We start from the raw sequence: 17,753 nt of genomic DNA on the forward strand, positions 1-17,753 counted from the left end.
CTAGCCCTATCACCCAGAAGCAGGGGCCGCGGAGGACCAGGAGCCAAGGTAGCCCAAGGGAGGGCTAGGGAACACCCAAGAGGGGGGGGGGGAGAACCCCTGCGGACAAAAAGCATCCAGTGGCTAACCCCATAGGACACTATGAAGGGTATATGTACCAGAGCAGACTGCCACAGGAGCTCAAGGTAGCCCTATCACTCCAAGCTAAGGAGGAGTTGTAGGACAGGGGACAGATGGGTATAGACTAACCTAAGTATAGGCTAGGCCATACAAGAGATAGGTGGGGAGGGGAGAAGAGAAGGGTCTTCTATGGAGGAGGCTCTGTACCAAAGCGGCCACCAAGGAAGGGAGGACGCTCCCTAGCCTAAGGTAAGGCAGCCTGTCTGAGAACGGTGCATGGGTATCGTTTCAGCAAGGCACAGAACTGACTCCCCCAAAACCTAACCTAGAGCAGGGATGTTACGCCCTGAACTAGGAAGGATGGAAGACGTATCGCTATTGCAGGAAAGGTCGGAGACCTAGCCCCAGCAATAGAGGAAGGACTAGCCGTTCCTCATTCTCGGACGCAACCCTAAGGGGGGATCATTCCCTTAGGGAGGACAGAGAAGCGATATATACTCTGATATGAGCTTGATCCCCTTACGTGGTAGGGGGAGCAAGGCTACACAGAGGGGATGCCCTAAGGCAGGGGATGAAGGAAGCATATAGGGGTCCTACTTGTAGGTTAGGTTAGAAAGGCACACTATCTAACCTGTCCCCTATATGGTCCCTGAAGGCGAAAACACTTGCATCACAGTCAATAGTATTGTAAAATAATGCCACTATCTTCATAATTAAACCTAGGATCACTGAAATATATCATGCATGAACACTGATGTTAGGCGCTCTGGCCTAGGGGCTAGACTAGCTAACTGGTATGGGGTCAGATGATGACCGATAACAAGGCGTCAAAACACGATATATAAAGTTCCTAGCTATGAAGACTAAATAACTAATAGTATCGATTAGTTAATGAGGCCGGAAATCGCTGTTGAGGCTAGCTAAATAAGGCATGCAAAACAACAGCGACGCCATAAAATGGCGGGTCCGGTCGAGGCACAGCTCTGCCACAAAACATCAAATATCTCAAAAAGTAAAAGTTACTTTATGGTCAGAGCTTATTTAAACAATACTGGAACCTTGTACTCAACTTTCCAGAAGAAGGCGAGGCTGAGGGTAGAGACATGGCTAAGATGCAAGTCGATAAAGTACGCACAGGGAAAAGTCCGACTAGTAAGGCAAGCTACTAAACGAAGGATGAGGACGGACGTGACGTCATTTAGCAATGGCGCCCGTTTGTTTACGTCTCGAGTACCAAAAGTAGCCACGAACGAGATTAGCTGTGGAACGACTCCCCAGCTATTCTCCGCCCCTACACTTCGAAGTGTTAACTCTATGTAGGGTGTAGATAGCTATGTGGCGCGTTAATACATGCGTCCCCTGTTGATATACGATGTCTTAAAGGGAAACCTTTAGGATACTCGCTCCAGAAGTTAGAATTCTGTGATAACCTGTGGTTAAATTCTCTGGGAATATTTAGTAGTTATATACCCAAGGAAGCTACCAAAAAGGAACCTTCCATCAGGACGCCATGGCTTGAGCCCCCAAAAAAAAAAAAAATATATATATATATATATATATATATATATATATATATATATATGTATATATATGCATATATATATATATACATATACATATACATATATACGTATATATATGCATATATATACACATGTATATATATACATATATATATGTATATATATGTATATGTATATATATATACACACACACACACACATATATATATATATATATATATATATATATATAACATATATATATGTATATATATGTATATATATACACATACATATACATATATATATATATATATATATATATATATATATATATATATATATATATATATATATATATATATATATATATATGTATATATAATCTCCTACGCCTATATTCAACATGGGTAACCAAGCTTAAACAATATTTATAATGAACCTGAAAGGGGTTCCTTTAAAGACAAAACCTTAAATTGCTCTGCCCTTGTTAAATAGGCCTACTTATTTTTCACTACCGATATTTCCGTGCATGTGGTGTTCGGGTTGCATCCTTCAATCAATGGTCTTTCAGCTTATAACATTACGATTTCTTAAAGGAAAAGTCAATTTAATCTTCGTTTTGTGTATTCTATATCATGTAGCAATTTACTTAGAGAGACTGCATCCATTGACTGCAAAGTTTACCCTTCAGGGGCTTAAATATGGCTCACTGATATTTGCCTGATAAATTTGCCTTTGTGACCTTCAAGATGTACTGGTTAATCAGATTTCAAACTTCCTTGTGCCAGTCTTATTAAGACGATAGGATAAACCTAGCAATTAACCTGTGATTACAATTTCGAAAAAAATATAGTTGGTTCTAATTATCATTATAAAAGTGCAAACATTACCTTATCAAATATATACTGTATGCTCGGCAAGAATAACGAGAGAGAGAGAGAGAGAGAGAGAGAGAGAGAGAGAGAGAGAGAGAGAGAGAGAGAGAGAGAGAGCCGGGATTTAACCTCTAGTTAATCCTGTGAGTCTGATATTAGTCAAAAAGGAAGGACATCTGTCATAAAGCGGCTACGCTTTATCAGTTTCACTCCGTTTGGATGGCTAGCGTAAGTACAGTGTTCATTTTTACTTAAAGTGGTTGAATTATTTTGACACGAGTACGCTGTACAGTGGGTCAGAAATCGTCTCAGCGGCCACGACAGATTGGTTTTACTATAGTTTCTCTCTCTCTCTCTCTCTCTCTCTCTCTCTCTCTCTCTCTCTCTCTCTCTCTCTCTCTGACAGATGAAATCTATGTTATTTTACAAAGCCTCTATTAAATACTTACTGACGGAACCGCAATTAATAATATCCTCTGCTTTATAATCAAGCACCCCACAGCTAAAAACTATAAAATATAGTGCATCGGCAACATGAATGAAACTCCGGTTAACTTTATGTGATTCAACTGAACAATACAAGTAAAAAAAAGTATGAGAGAAGTATTTCAAATAAAACTATTAAAATTATTATGCTAATTGGAACATGATAGATTAAGTAATAATTTTTTTCTTTTTTTTCTTTTAAGTAAATAGGAAATATCCTGTTAAGCGTGTCCCCTGGACCACTTCTCTGTTAACCGTCTTGTTTTTTTTTTTTTTGTAGTTAGAGGTCATTTTACTAATGATAGTGTTATGTATTATTGTTATGATGTACTGTATTACTTCAAATGTTACGTGTATTGCGCAACATTGCATCATATTGCATTGGTAAAACATGTTTGAGAAAGTATATAGCTGAAAACGGATTTTGAGCGAAGCGAAAAATCTATTTTTGGGTGAGATGGCCATGTCGTCCTGATGGAAGGTTCCTTCAGTAGCTTCCTTTGGATATATATAACTACTAAAATATTCCCAGAGAATTAAACTAAAGGTTTTCACAGAATTCTGACTTCTGGAGCAAGTATTCTAAGGGTTAACGCTTTAGAATATCGTATATCAACAGGGGACGCATGCATTAACACGTCACATGGCCATCTGCACCCCACCTAGCGTTTACGCTTCGAGGGGGAGATGTGGCGAGTGAATGTGGGAGGTAACTGAGGTGCCGTTCCAAAGATACTCTCCCTTCGTCACTGTTACGATACTCGCAGCTGCGTGATGTCACGTCCACCCGCATCATTCCGTTCCAGCTATAACCGGTCTCCGCGATACAGTACAGCAGGGAGGGGCTTAGTAGGCTGAACTGGAACAGTTGGGCGGGTCCATCAGGACGACATGGCCATCTCACCCAAAAATAGATTTTTCGCTTCGCTCAAAATCCGTTTTTCGGGCTCAAGCCAGGTCGTCCTGATGGAAGTGTACCAGAGAATTAATGTACGTGGATTGGTTTCCAATTTAAGTGCCTGGTACTCCGAATAAACGTTCCGTGGTCTGGTGACCAAGAGACCGTGACATCTCCGTTTAATGTCACTACCAGAGGCATTACAATGACCTGGCGTCCCACCCCCCTGGCGAGGAAGGTCCTAGTAGGACAAGAGGAACATCTTGAAGTAATCTGACGAAGAAATATCACCTGGATAAGAAATCGTGCCGGTCTCCAGACAGAACAGAAGGGTAAGTATTTGTGTAGGAACAAATTTATACCATTAGGTGAGTACATAAGAGATAGTAGGTACACTAATCATAATAACTTTAGTAAAGGTTCAGTAAAACGCGAACAGCAATATATTTTCTTATAAAAATAGGAGCGAAGAAGACGCATGTTTTAAATAAAATAAATATTTTATTTTGAATTTGCAAGGAAATATGAAAATTTTTGTACAATAATAAAATACAATAATAGACATAGATATGGTAAAAGCTGGTGGTGCAGAATCTGAAAGAGAAACAATCATTTCTGTAATCACTAGTTCCCGAGGAACGTCAGTCTCTTAAGTCAAGATACAGTTTATGTTCGAGAACATGTGGCGCACGTGTACGAATCTATGTCGTTTCACCTTGGTAAAGGACAGTCCATTAGTGACACTAAGTGTCCACTGAAATCACTATGTAACGCACTAGGGTCAACACAGGCACCCGTTTGAGTTAAAGTTCCTAGAAAACTCACTGTCCTACGCAGCACTAAACAGCAGGTTTCATCACGCTACCTGCTGCCACCACGAATCTTTTTACTTCTCGCACCTGCTTCGAATAGTTTTTGAAAAACACTCTGGGGGACTTCCAGCCTGTGAAGGATCGGAGGCTTTCAAAGTCCATTCCTTGGAAGAAATTTAGGGAAGAGGCGACTTTCCTGGGATCGTGACCTGTGGGTGTACTGTCAGGATCCGCTCTGCGAATGAAGTAGGTGATTTTCGCTCTAAGTTGTTTTAGTGACAGGTTGCTGCCCGACGTTTCTCCTTTGAAAAGCTGTCCTCCACCAAAGTCAGAAGTTCTTCGAAGATAGACCTTAAGACTCTCCATAGGGCATAGAGACATCTTCCTTCAAGGGACATATTCTCCAAGGGCCCCATGTTTTGGTGGGAAGTTCATTTTTAGCGAGAAACGTGGGGTCAGGGAAGACTGTAAGTTCCCCCGTGTCGGCGAACTGTATCTGGCCCTCTTCTCTTGATAATGCCACTATTCCACTGACTCGGGCTCCCGAGGCGAGAGCAAAAAGGAAGATCACTTTCTGAGTCAAGTCTTTCAGAGGGCAAGATTCGTTGTCCAAGTTAGAGGCAAAATGGAGCACCTTATCCAGGGACCAGGTGATGGGTCTCAGTGGAGGTGCTGGACGGAGTCTAGCACACGCCTTCGGGAGTTTATTGAAGATTTCGCTGGATAAATCTATTTGGAAGGCGTACAGAAGTGGTCTAGTCAAGGCCGATTTGCAGGTGGAAATCGTATTGGCTTCTAAGCCTTGTCCATGAAGGTGAATAAAGAAGGACATGCAAAAATCTATGGAGATTTCCGTAGGGTTTTTTGCCTCGACGAAGGATACCCACTTCTTCTAGACTGACTCATATTGCCTTCTGGTAGACTCTGTATTGTATTCCTCTAGGAAGTCCAAACTTTTCTTCGAGATCCCAAACCTTTTCTTCACGGCTAGGGAGAGAAAATCATGAGATGAAGGTCCTTGACTTTCTTTGATGAAGCGAAGACAGTCGACTTCTGCACCTGTTGGGAGAGAACTGGGCCCGGCAGGGGGATCAGCTTGGCCTGTAGCTCCAGGACTAGGGGGAACCAGTTGCTCCGGGGCCACTTGGGAGCCACTAAGGCTGCTGTCCCTTTGAAGGTTCTCAGTTTGGAGAGGACTTTCAGCAGAAGGTTGGGTGGAGGGAACAGGTAAATCTTGGACCATCTGTTCCAGTCCAGGGACATGGCGTCCACTGCTTCCGCTTTGGGGTCCTCGTAAGGGGCCACATATCGAGGAAGTTGCTTGTTGTTGCTTGTCGCGAAGCGGTCGATCTGTAGTTCTGGGACTTGACGAGAGATGAAGGAGAATGATCTTGTGTCTAGGGACCATTCCGACTCTATGTGGTTTGTCCTCGATAGAGCGTCCGCCGTCACATTGCGGAATCCTTGTAGGTGAACTGCAGACAGGTGCCACTTCTTCCTGTCCGCTAGGCGGAAGATGGGTAGTAACACCTGATTTAGGTGGGGCAATCTCGAGCCCTGACGATTGAGACATCTGACTACCACCGAGCTGTCCAGAGTTAGACGGATGTGTATCGAAGGATGTGGGGATAATTTCTTCAGGGTGAGAAGAACCGCCATGGCCTCCACGATGTTGATGTGAAACGTCTTGAATAGGGGAGACCATGTTCCTTGAACTTGTCGCTGGTGGGAGTGGCCCCCCCAACCCTCCAGGGAAGCGTCCGTGTGGATGTTGAGCGACGGAGGTGGAGGTTGGAGAGGGATGGATCTTTTCAAGGTCCTTGCTTCTGACCACGGGCTGAGCAGGGAGCGAAGCCTGTTTGGTAGGGGTCTCTTGAGGTCTCTTCGAGCGACGGATGCGTTTCGTCTCCAAACTCCTGATGCATCCTTTAGCTGTGCTCAAAGCACTGGGTTTGTCACTGAGGCGAACTGTAGTGAGCCGAGAACTTGCTCTTGCTGTCGTCTTGAGATCCGTTTGGATTTGAGAAGTCTTCTGACAGACCCTGCTATTTCTTTCCTTTTCTTTAATGGAATGGAAGGCAGTGTGACTGAAGGTCCCAATGGATTCCTAACCATTGGAACTTCTGAGCTGGAGCGAGGCGAGACTTGTTGGTGTTTATCTTGAAACCCAGATGTTCCAGGAATTGGGTTACTTTGCTGCAAGCTGTCAAACACCTTTCTGGCGAAGTCGACCTGACTAGCCAGTCGTCAAGGTAGGCCATGACTTGGAAGCCCTGAAGGCGTAGCTGGTGGACGATTGTGTCTGCTAGCTTGGTGAAGATTCTCGGAGCCACGTTGAGCCCTAAGGGCAAGGCTCTGAAGGCGTAGCTTCTTCGATTGAGCCGGAATCCTAGGTAGGAGGAAGCGAGGTGGTTCATTTGGATGTGCCAGTAGGCATCCGCCAGGTCTATTGAGACCGTGTAGGCCTTGCGAGGCAGTAGGGCTCTGATTTGTTGAAGAGTTAGCATCTTGAATTTGTGGTTCACAATGAACTTGTTGAGGGGGGACAAGTCCAGAATACCTGAGTTTGTCTGAGTCCTTCTTGGGAACACAAAACAGTCTTCCCTGGAACCTGGTGGACTTTACCCTCTTGATCACCTTCTTGTTCAAGAGTTCTAGGACATATTCTTCCAAGAGGGGGGTTGATGGCTGGAAGAATTGGTGGAAGGTTGGAAGTGGTTGCGTCCAGCTCCAACCTAGTCCCTTCTTGATGATACTGTGTGCCCAAGGATCGAAGGTCCAGCGATCCTGAAAGAGGCGGAGTCTTCCTCCCACCGGAAGCACTTCATTGCTTCTGGTTTCCCGAGGGCTTGCCACCTCGGCCGCTAGCTCCCCTTCCTCCTCTGCCCCTGGAGGGGCGGCGCGAGGAGTCTCTGCCTGAGCCTCTACCTCTGGGACGAAAGGTAGTCGACTGACGCTCGTAGGCAGGGGTAAAGGCCGGTGATTGTGACACCACTGGTTGGGGGACCAACTGAAAGGTCTGTTGCGGTTGAGAGACCACTTGGGGAGTAGCGGGAGCCGGAAACTGGCGTTTTTGTTGACGCTGCTGGGGTCTTGGTTTGGAAGATTTGGAAGATTTCCTCTTAGGCTGAGGGCCTTCGTTCTGGGAGGATTTCCTCTTTCTCAACATGCCCCATTTGTTGAGAAGGTTCCGATTCTCGGAGGCGGCCTTGTCGACGATCTCTTTAACCAAGTCAGAGGGAAAGAGATGTTTACCCCAGATGTTGGAGGAGATAAGTTTCCGGGGTTCGTGTTTCACTGCCGCGTTGGCAAACACGAACTCTCTGCAGGTTCTTCGGGACCTGATGAAGCTGTACAGGTCCTTCATCACAGTCACCAGGTGGGTTTTTGCCAGAACCATATAGAGGTCTGGGACCCTAACGTCCCCAGCCATGACCTCGAGCTGAATCTGGAGAGACAGGGAGGCAGCCAGTCTCTCCTTGGTCTCTTGCTCCCGACGAAGAAGGTGGTCGTTCAATTTCGGGAGGTCCTCGTTAAACTGACGTCCGGCTACGTCAGGGTCCAGCTTCCCAACCGTGAAGGTGTACTGGATATCTTTCCAGAACTTGTCGTCGGGGGGAAGGGCGAGGGAGAGGGGCCTACACTCCTCCAGGGTAGGACAGGGTTTTCCTTCTTCCACCGCCTTCATGACTGCATGGAAGGCTTTTTCCACGAAGGGGAAGGATGCGGAAGAGGGAGCAAGAAAGGATGGGTGCTTCTTGCTTAGAGCCAGCATTGGTAAAGCCGCGGCTCTTCAGGCAGTCTGCCAGTAAAGCTTGGGCCTTTGAGTGATCAAACACGATTACCTCCTTAGGCTCAGTCTCCTCCTTGGAGGCCGGTTCGGTCTTAAGTCGGACGTAACAGTCCGGGTAAGCTTCGAAGTTCGGGAAGAATTCCACTTCTTCCAGGAGGATAGACCCAAGCTTGTCGTTTATGAAGATCTTGCCAGTTGTGATTGGCATATGCTCGGCGTATCTCCAAGGGTTAGACTCCGAGCAGGAAGGAAGATCCTTAACCGAGATCTTCTTCAGTTGCCTCAATTCCAAGAAACGACTTGTAATCTGGGCGGAATGCTTACTAAGCCTCTCGTCCATTAAGGCCACCAATACCTGGATAGCATCTTCGGTGGCAGGCAGTACGGGCTGCGGTGTGGCGGAGGTAGAGGGGACTGGCTCCTCGGTCACTACAGGAGCTGCCGGAGGTGGAGGGGCGGCCTCGCCCTCTGAATCAGGGTATTCCACCTGATCCTCTTCATCCTCCGGATCCTCGCCCTTGAGGGTCCTCTCGGTGTCGTCAGACACGTCCGACATCTTCTCCACCTCGTCTAGACTACACTTGCTAAGCGTAGTCTCGATGTCCGGTTCAACGGTCACTTGAACCAATGGGATCTGATCCTGGGGGATCACAGAATCTGCCGACGCTTTCGGAAAAAGGATGGCCCTCATTTTTTCGTTGGGGAGATACGGTCCGGCAGCTTTTTTCTGGAAACCGCGCACCCACCTGCGCAGTTTCACTCGAGCATTGTCCCTGGCTTCTAAGGACGGGGGGTTGTCAAATCCCTCGTTGAGGAGGTCTTTGCAGACTGGGCAGGAGACTGGATCCCAGTATTTGAGGTTGCCCTTCTTTGCCGTACAGGGGGCGTGAGTCCGACACGCACCATGCCCGTAAAAGTCCGGGCGGCGGACCAAGCAGAAGGGGCTTTCACATTTCACATACTCCTCCTGTAAAAGAAAGAGAACATGAGTACATGGAAATAGAGTCATGACTTACATTACTCTTAAATTAAGATTCCTTAAACTAATTCTTAACTTAGAATTGTGTTATGTGAGCTCCGGATAGGTGAGCTAGAAAAGAAGTAGGAAGACACATACTTGTGAATCCCGTCCAGCCAGGTACCGCGACCTTTTCTGCTGGCAATTCCTTAAAACCTGAGGTTATAGGAGAGGGAATGGTATCCCTATGGGGAAGCCAGCCTAGGCTTCCTTATAAAGGAATTGTCTGCAGGGTAGAGAACGTCCGAGATCGCTCTGAACTTAGATAAAGGAGGGGAAATGGGATAAACCCCTCAATATTTGGGAAGGTCCCGGTAAGAGACTGCACTGAGAAGCACAGAGTATGCTGGAAAATTGTATGGTATACTCATACACCTCAGAGATTGTCTTCAGGGTATGAGATAGCAAAGATGATCAGTCTGGCTATATGGATGTATAGGTCGACTGCCGGCACGGGGCCAGCAGGCGGGGGAAGGGGTGCTTGTCCCTGGAAGCCGTGTCGCGTTGCCGCCAAGCCGGAGGCCTGGTCCGGCGGGGTGAATCCGTCAAGGCTATGCTCTGAGTAGCAGAGAGGTAGGAAACACCTATAGGGGCGACCGCCGGCACGGCGGCAGATCGCCGGCAGGGCGGAGGCGATGGTGAACCTAACTGGGTACATAAGATGGAAGGTGTCTGAGAAGCCGGCGGCAGCGGCGGTGGTCGCCGGCAGCGGCGTCGGTCGCCGGCAGCGGCGTCGGTCGCCGGCAGCGGCGTCGGTCGCCGGCAGCGGCGGTGGTCGCCGGCAGCGGCGTCGTTCGCCGGCAGCGGCGTTGGTCGCCGGCAGCCGGCAGGCTGGCGCCATGGATGGTACTCAGACAGGAAGTCCTATGAAGTAGGAAGGTCACCGGGTGTGCCGACGACTAGCGGCGGAAAGGGGCGGTGGCCCCTGGCAGCGTGTTGCCTTAGGTAAACCTGAGATAGGAAGGTCCTATATAGTAGGAAGTTACCTGACATGCCGGCGGCAGCAGTGGACCAACACCATGATAGGAAAGAGAAAGAGAAGGAGGGAAGGAGGAAGGGTAATGTCCGATACCCAACCGGCTTTCCTCCGGAAGGAGTGTACTCATGATAGGGGGGGGGACCTATCATCCCACGGCAGGGTGCCGGCAGACGGCTGGGTGCCCAAGGTAATCCAAGGGAGGATCAGAGAACACTCTAGACATAGGGGGGGGGGGAGGGTGATCTCCTGCTGGAAAGGGGGCCGCTAACGCAACCATATAGTTCGACTATGAGGGGGAAGTGTAGCAGAGCGGCCACCCAGACAGGAGAGCACAGCTTAACCTACTATTTTCCCTGAGGGGAAATTGTAGGACAGCAGACAGGGGTGTGAAGGCAAGCTGACACAAAGAATAGAGTGGGGTAGGGGGGGGGGGATGAGGGGGCAGAAGGGATCGCGACCCTAAAGCTCCCAGAGGGTGGGGGAATCTGTTTTCTATACTACCCAGGTAGGAGAGAGGCGCTCTCCAACCCTAGGGTAGGTTAGCTCAGAGTAGGAACAGAACTGGTGTACTGTCCTAAACTATAATAAAACAGAGACTCCCAAGGCCTAACCTAAACCATGAGATCTCCTCCTAGATTAGGTAAGGCTGGGGAAGTATCGCTAGGCTACAGGAGGAAGGGACAAGTCCCAACCAAGAGCAGTCTAGGGGGGAAGGGCTAGGCCCCCCCTACCTTCAGTCTCAGTCGATACCCCAGGGGAAAGACGTTCCTTAGGGGTGGACTGGGATGAACGATAAGTACTCTGGGGTTCTGACGAAATCCCCCCATACACTATGGGAGGGAATAGGGAAGAACTACCTAACCTTACCTACCCGAAATGTTTCGGGTAAGGGGCTACAAAAGGCAAGGCTACCCAGTGGGAGGTACATAGAGTAAGGGAGATAAGGAAGCATACAAGGAAGCGTTGGGTTAGGTATGGCCTGGTTGGACCAGGCACTGTTCCTTGTATGGTTCCCCGAAGGCAAAAAACGGATTTTGAGCGAAGCGAAAAATCTATTTTTGGGTGAGATAGCCATGGCGTCCTGATGGAAGGTTCCTTTTTGGTAGCTTCCTTGGGTATATAAACTACTAGATATTCCCAGAGAATTTAACCACAGGATATCACAGAATTCTAACTTCTGGAGCGAGTATACTAAAGGTTTCCCTTTAAGACATCGTATATCAACAGGGGACGCATGTATTAACGCGCCACATAGCTATCTGCACCCCACATAGAGTTAACACTTCAATGTGTAAGGGCGGAGAATAGCTGGGGAGCCGTTCCACAGCTAATCTCGTCCGTGGCTACTTTTGGTACTCGAGACGTAAACAAACGGGCGCCATTGCTAAATGACGTCACGTCCGTCCTCATCCTGAAGCCAGTTGCTTGCCGATCACCATGATACAGCAGGACAGGCTGGGACCTGAAAGGCTGGACGAAGTAGCAGGGAGGGTCCATCAGGACGCCATGGCTATCTCACCCAAAAATAGATTTTTCGCTTCGCTCAAAATCGGTTTTTTGGGCTCAAGCCATGGCGTCCTGATGGAAGAATACCAGAGAATCAATGTATCGTGGTAGATTTTCCCCTTTAGTGTAAGTGCCGAGGGCTTTGAATAGAGTAAGCATGGTAATCTTGATAGAGGTACTGTGGGGCTGAAACTCCCTGCCCCCCTTGGCAGAGAAGTCCCAACGGACCATGCTGAGGATCAAAGTGGTTCTTGAAGGGCTACCCTCCTTGCGGGGAGAACGTGAAGAACTCGGAGACAAGACAGAATGGTTGCTATTCGTATAGGAACATTCTCAAAAAACAGACAAGTGGTGGTTAGGCACTGTATATTATAAGGAGAACAGTCTGGTCTCGAAGGTATAGCCCAAGTAAGTATTCAGTTAGGAATATTACATAGCAAGGTTGAGTATATAATAGGGATTGACCCCATTATCTTCATCTGTTTTATAGAGGAAAAGGGGAAGGAAAATGAAACTATGACAACCATGTATTTCATAGTATAAGTAGGAGCGGATTGAGACGCACAAGTAAATAAAATAGAAATTTTATTTCACAATTGCAGAATATGGTAATAAATGCAATAAGGTATGTAAAGGTATTTACAATAAAATTATAATGTACATAGTAATGAAAGACTTCGTTCTTGAATCTGAAAGGAAATTTCAAATTATTAGAAAGCACGGGTTCCAGAGGAACATTAGTCTTTCAAAAGAAAAACACATCATGCACTAGGCATACGGCACTCATGTGACGACTATGACATTTCACCTGAGAGAGAACAGTCTATGAATTCACTACGTATCACGTGAGGGTCAACATAGGCACCCGAGGAGTTAAGAGTCCCAAGTAACTCACTGTTCTATGCAGAGTTAGGTGCAGGTTTCATAACACTACCTGCGGCTACCACGAAATGTTTGACTTCATGCACTTGTTTCGCGTAATGCTTGAAGAAAACACGCGAGGATTTCCATCCTGTGAAACTCTTGAGGCTTTCGAAATCCATACTCTGAAAGAAATTCAGAGACGATGCGACTTTTCTAGGATCATGACCTGCGGGTGTACTGTCAGGATCCGCTCTGCGAATGAAGTAGGTGATCTTCGCTCTTAGTTGTTTCAGTGACAGGTCGCTGCTTGATGTTTCTCCTTTGAAGAGTTGGCCTCCACCAAAGTCAGAAGTTCTACGAAGATAGACCTTGAGGCTCTCTACTGGACATAGAGAGACATCTTCTTTCAGGGGGCAGATTCTTCAAGGGCCCCATCTTTTGGTGGGTAATTCGTTTTTGGCGAGAAACGTCGGATCCGGGAAGAGGGTAAGGTCTCCTGAGTCTGTAAACAGAATGTGACCCTCGTCCCTTGATAATGCCACTATTTCGCTGACTCGGGCTCCTGAAGCAAGAGCAAAAAGAAATATAACCTTTTGAGTCAGATCCTTGAGAGGGCACGAATCGTTGTCCAAACTGGAGGCAAAATGGAGCACCTTGTCCAGAGACCAGGAGATAGGTTTTGGTGGGGGTGCTGGGCGTAGACGAGCGCATGCCTTCGGCAGTTTATTGAAGATGTCGCTGGACAGATCAATCTGGAAGGCATACATTAGTGGTCTAGTCAAGGCCGATTTGCAAGTAGAAATCGTGTTGGCTGCTAAGCCCTCTCCATGAAGGTGAATGAAGAAGGACATACAAAAATCGATGGTGATTTCCGTAGGATTTTTTTGCCTTGACGAATGAGACCCATTTTCTCTAGGATGATTCGTATTGCCGTCGTGTGGATTCGGTCTTATATTCCTCGAGGAAGTCTAGACTTTTCTTCGAGATCCCAAACCTTTTCTTCACGGCTAGGGAGAGAAAATCATGAGATGAAGGTCCCTGACTTTCGATGATGAAGCGAAGACAGTCGACTTCTGTACTTGCTGGGCGAGAACTGGGCCCGGGAGAGGGATCAGCGTGGGTTGTAGCTCCAGGACTAGGGGGTACCAGTTGCTCCGGGGCCACTTGGGAGCCACTAGGGCCGCTGTTCCTTTGAAGGTTCTCAGTTTGGAGAGGACTTTTAGCAGAAGGTTGGTGGGAGGGAACAGGTAGATCCTGGACCATCTGTTCCAATCCAGTGACATGGCGTCCACTGCTTCTGCCTTGGGGTCCTCGTACGGGGCCACATATCGAGGAAGTTGATTGTTGTCGCTCGTTGCGAAGAGATCGATCTGGAGTTCTGGGACTTGGTGAGAGATGAAGGAGAAGGATCTTGCGTCTAGAGACCATTCCGACTCTATCGGACTTGTTCGAGATAGAGCGTCCGCCGTCACGTAGCGGAATCCTTGTAGGTGAACTGCAGACAGGTGCCATTTCTTCTTCTCTGCCTGACGGAAGATTGTTAGAAGCACCTGATTTATCTGGGGCGATCTTGAGCCTTGTCGATTGAGACATCGGACTACCACCGAGTTGTCCAGGGTCAGACGAATATGGATCGAGGGAGGCGGGGAGAGTTTCTTCAGAGTTAGAAGGACCGCCATGGCCTCCAAGATGTTGATGTAATACGTATTGAATAGGGGAGACCATGTTCCTTGAGCCTGTTTTTGGTGGGAGTGACCTCCCCAACCCTCCAGCGAAGCGTCCGTGTGGATGTTGAGTGATGGAGGTGGGTGTTGAAGAGGGATGGACCTTTTCAGGGCCTTTGCTTCCGACCACGGCTTTAGGAGCAGCCGAAGTCTGTTTGGGAGCCGTCTCTTGAGGTCTCTTCGAGCGATGGATTCGGAACGTCTCCAGACTCCCGCGGCATCCTTTAGCTGTGCACGTAGCACTGGGTTTGTCACTGAGGCGAACTGTAGAGAGCCTAGAACTCGTTCCTGCTGACGTCTTGAGATCCGTTTGGATTTCAGCAGTCGCTTGACAGACCCTGCTATTTCCTTCCTTTTCTTCTGGGGGATAGAAAGGCGGTGTGACTGAAGGTTCCACTGGATTCCTAACCATTGAAACTTCTGAGCTGGAGAGAGGCGAGATTTCTTCGCGTTTATCTTGAATCCCAGGTGTTCTAGGAACTGGGTAACTTTGTTGCAGGATCTTAAACAATCCTCGGGCGATGGAGCCCAGACTAGCCAGTCGTCGAGGTAGGCCATCACCTGGACGTCTCGGAGGCGAAGCTGTTGAACGATGGCGTCTTCCAGCTTTGTGAAGATCCGAGGGGCCACGTTGAGGCCGAAGGGCATGGCCCTGAAGGCGTAGCTTTTCCTTTGGAGTCGAAATCCTAGGTAGGAGAAAGCGTGGTGGTTCATTGGAACGTGCCAGTAGGCATCCGCCAGGTCTATGGAGACCGTGTAGGAACCTTGAGGCAGAAGGGTCCTTATCTGTTGAAGAGTCAGCATCTTGAACTTGTTGTTCGCTATGAACTTGTTGAGGGGGGATAAGTCTAGAATGACTCTTGAGTTTGTCGGAGTCCTTCTTGGGGACGCAAAACAGTCTCCCTTGGAACCTGGTTGACTTTACCCTCCTTATCACCTTCTTGTTCAAGAGATCTAGGACATATTCTTCCAGAAGGGGGGTTGATTGTTGGAAGAATTGCTGGAAGGTTGGGGGTGGTTGAGTCCAACTCCAGCCTAGACCCTTCTTGACGATGCTGTGTGCCCAGGGATCGGAGGTCCAACGATCCTGGAATTGGCGGAGTCTTCCTCCCACCGGAAGCACTTCATTGCTTCTGGTGTCCCGAGGGTTTACTGCCTCGGCCGCTAGCTCCCCTTCCTCCTCTGCCTCTGGAGGGACGGCGAGATGCGTCTCTGCCTGCACCTCTGTTTGAGCCTCTACCTTTGGGACGAAAGGTAGTCGACTGTTGCTCGAAAGCAGGGGTGAAAACCGGCGACTGTGACAAGACCGGTTGGGTGACCAGCTGAAAGGTCTGCTGTGGCTGAGCTGCCACTTGGGGAGTAGCGGATCCCGGAAACTGTCGTCTCTGTTGACGTTGCTGGGGTTTCGGCTTGGAGGATTTCCTCTTAGGCTGAGGGCCGTCGTCCTGAGAGGATTTCCTTTTCTTCGACATGCCCCACTTGTGGAGAAGGTTCCTGTTCTCCATGGCGGCCTTGTCGGTGATCTCTTTCACAAGGGAAGAGGGAATGAGGTGCTTACCCCAGATGTTGGAGGAAATCAACCTCCGGGGTTCGGGTCTCACTGTGGCACTGGAGAACACGAATTCACGACAGGCTCTACGAGCCTTCATGAAGCTGTACAGGTCTTTTACTACAGTCGCCAAATGCGTTTTGGCGAGCACCATGTAGTCGTCGGGGACTCTAGTGTCACCGGCCATGACGTCGAGCTGTACCTGGAGGGACATGGATGCGGCGAGCCTTTCCTTCGTGTCATGTTCCCGACGAAGGAGATGGTCATTAAGTTTCGAGAGGTCTTCGTTAAACTGACGTCCAGCAACGTCAGGATCTAGTTTCCCTACCACGAATGTATGCTGGACATCTTTCCAGTGTCGAACATCGGGGGGAGTAATCAGGGAGAATGGTCTGCACTCCTCCAGTGCAGGGCAAGGTTTTCCTTCTTCCACTGCCTTGTGTACCACAGCGAAGGCCTTTTCCATGAAGGGGAGGATCGCATCGTCTGGTGCGACGTAGGTAGGGTGCTTCTTGCTCAGCGCCGGAAACTTTGAGCAGGTAAAACCCCTACTTTTAACAGCATTGGCCAGCATAGCCTGGGCCTTTGGGAGATCGAACACAATCACCTCCTTCGGTTCGGTCTCTTCTTTAGAGGCAGGTTCGGATCGAAGTCGGACATAACAGTCCAGATAAGCCTCAAAACTCGGGAAGAATTCCACTTCTTCCAGGGCAACCGAGCCGACCTTCTCACTGATGAAGATCCTGCCCATTGTAATTGCCATGTGCTCGGCATACCTCCAGGGGTTGGCGTCCGAACATGCCGGGAGGTCCTTAACCGAAATCCTTTTCGGCTCCTTTGAACTTCCCATGGTCCTGATGTATTCGTGTGTCTCACGGAGTTTCTTGTCCATGAGAGCTTCGAGCATTCGGAACATCTCCTGGGCGCTGGATGGGATGGGGTCTGGGGTGGCGGAGGTAGACGGGAGTGATACATCCGTCAGTGTAGGAGTCGGGGTGGGGGTGGAAGGTGGAGCGACCTCCTGCTCCGACTCGGTGTATTCCACTTGGTCTTCTCCATAGTCCAGTTCTTCGGCCATGAGGTTCCTCTCCGTGTTCTCCGACACTTCCGACATATGTTCTGCGTTGTCGGTATCCAGGCGACACTCGTGCATGGACTGGGCCATGACTACATCGGGTTCCACCGTTATCTGGACGGTGGGGATCTGATCCTTGGGGACCACAGAGTCTGGGGATGCCTTCGGGAAAAGCAAGGCCCTCAAGTCTTCGGTGGCAAGGTATGGTCCAGTGGCATTCTTCTGGAAGCCACGCACCCACTTGCGTAGCTTCTCTCGAGAAGCGTCCCTGACCTCCGCTGAGGGAGGATTATTGAACGCCTCGACCAGGCGGTCCTTGCAGACTGTACAGTTCTGCGGGTCCCAAAACTTCAGATCGCCTTTCTTGTTGGCGCAAGGGGCGTGGGTCCTACACGCCGTGTGCCCGTAGAAGTGTGGGCGCTTCACTCCACAGAAGCCGTGGTCGCACTTCACGTACTCCTCCTGTAAGAGAAAGAGAACATGAGTATAGGGAAGTCATATCAATGACTTATATTCTAAAGTTAAATATTAAAAGGTTAATTTTTAACT

General features: G+C 48.6%; 1 protein-coding gene across 8 annotated transcripts in view; it reads left to right on the plus strand.

Moving 5' to 3' along the window:
- Positions 1-17,753, plus strand: part of LOC137641374 (sesquipedalian-1-like) — an 893,367-nt gene that overhangs the window by 396,432 nt on the left and 479,182 nt on the right. The gene's annotated exons all lie outside the window — the stretch shown is intronic.

This window comes from Palaemon carinicauda, chromosome 5 (genome assembly GCF_036898095.1).
Source record: "Palaemon carinicauda isolate YSFRI2023 chromosome 5, ASM3689809v2, whole genome shotgun sequence".
In the NCBI taxonomy this organism is placed as follows: domain Eukaryota; kingdom Metazoa; phylum Arthropoda; class Malacostraca; order Decapoda; family Palaemonidae; genus Palaemon; species Palaemon carinicauda.